Here is a 1,821-nt window from a genome sequence, read left to right as displayed (position 1 = left end):
TAAAAGGCACATAGAGTAGAAATTAAATAAAACACAACAAGGAACACACAACCAGTGCGACACAAACTTTACACATTAAGAAAAAAGAAAAGCAATGACAATGACACGAAGAAACAACATCAGTGCAAAGAAAACAAACAATCAACAATGGTGCAAAACAAAACCTCAAACATCCTAATGAGAAACACAGTAACAATATATCAGAATGCATGCGCCGCCCGGGAATCGAACCCGGGTCACAAGAATGGGAATCTTGCATGATACCACTACACCAGCGGCGCATGGTAATGCTGGCTTATTTTGCTCATTATAGGTCTCTGTGTACTATATGAACACTGCCATATGGACATGTTAACAACATTAAAAATGATGATGATTTTCATCAGAGGGGTCTTTAACATTTTTTCCTATTACAGTGTTCAAAAACTCTCCCACCTTATAACCATTGCATAAATTATTATCTCACAATCTTCATTGCTGCAAACCATGTCACTGATTTCACTATTGTATTGTTCACTGTTGTACTTAGTATCTAATGCAGCAATGTTGCTACAATGGTGTGCAGTGGTCCAAAGAGGACACCAGACTACTGAACACATGGGGGCAGAAATATTATCTAAGCCACAATGAATTTAATCACATACCCAAACTTGTTTAAAACAGGAGCCGCCAGAGAGAGGTGGGACGTCTTTCACTACCCCCAGTCTCTGATTTAAACTGCTCTACACCTCCTGGCAGGAGGGTGGAGGCGGTGTCTAAGTCGAGTCTAGATTCTGAGGTAAAATAACACAGTTTATAAGGTGTATATATAGTTCAGTCTGTGTAGGCGGTGCATGCATCACTAGGCCAACAGAAGCTTTCAAAAAGTTATTTAATTACAACATTGCTCAAAATAATTTAATATAAAAATCTTCCACTAACCCTCTAACCAAATACTTGTGTCAGCTCCACATGTGGCAGCTGTTGTCAATAAACCTGCAGAAGAAGAATAGGTGGTAGTATCATTTGGAGAGTAGACGGAAGATTACATCGTCACCTGTTCGCCAGAGTAAAAACATAAGGCCATGGGTATCATCTAATTGTGCCTCTTTATTGTATTTTGTAGAGATAGTGTGGAACTGCTCCAGGACTGCAGATAGAAAGAACCATATAGATAAATCTGGTACAAAGTGTTTCTTCTCTTTGTTGTTGATGTTTTTGTACATTGTCCCTGACACGTACATGGAAAAAAAAAAACGAATTTCAAAAATGTTAATGAAACTAGAGACCCACTCTCAATTGTTAGTTGACTATTAAAATAAAATAAATCCACTGTTTCTCCAACTCTAATGGGGTGTAAATGTTTTAGTATGAAGTGTTAATAAGGTAACACAGGTCATTTCTATTCTGTTGCCTGAAGTTTAGCTCAGTGGTTCTCAAACTTTTTCACATCAAGGGCCCCTGAAGTGAAGCAAATCTGACCACAGACTATCATTTGATAAGATTTTGTCCCAGGATCCCCCATCTGATTTTTGCTTTTAGATGTTTTATTACAGAGTAGTCATTCTGTCATTGTGGGGGATCCCCAGGCCCCCACTTCAAGAACCACTGGTCTATCTGACCACACGTCAAACCGGGGACTCACTGCTCAAGGTCACCGTGTCAACATGGTCGGGCCCTAACCACTCAAGTAGTGGGTCTCTCATATTCCCTGAAATTTTAAAGTTGTTTTCTTCAGCTCAGCCTCACACACTAAATTCCAAAAGGCTACACAACCTCATGTGAATTTTCATTCCTGTCACAACTATTATCAATAGCTGTCTGTTTATTCCATTCATACCA

General features: G+C 39.2%; 1 non-coding gene across 1 annotated transcript; it reads right to left on the bottom strand.

Annotated features, from left to right (window-relative positions):
- Window positions 1–210: 210 nt before the first annotated feature.
- On the bottom strand, window positions 211–281 carry trnag-ccc (transfer RNA glycine (anticodon CCC)). Its single transcript has one exon. It is a non-coding gene; the product is annotated as a tRNA-Gly (tRNA).
- Between the last annotated feature and the right edge of the window lie 1,540 nt (window positions 282–1,821).

The sequence above is a fragment of the Seriola lalandi genome, unplaced genomic scaffold (genome assembly GCF_002814215.2).
Source record: "Seriola lalandi dorsalis isolate HSWRI2012SDOR001 ecotype SW California unplaced genomic scaffold, Sedor1 jcf7180002054691, whole genome shotgun sequence".
Taxonomy (NCBI): domain Eukaryota; kingdom Metazoa; phylum Chordata; class Actinopteri; order Carangiformes; family Carangidae; genus Seriola; species Seriola lalandi.
This window is presented reverse-complemented; position numbering and strand designations above follow the sequence as displayed.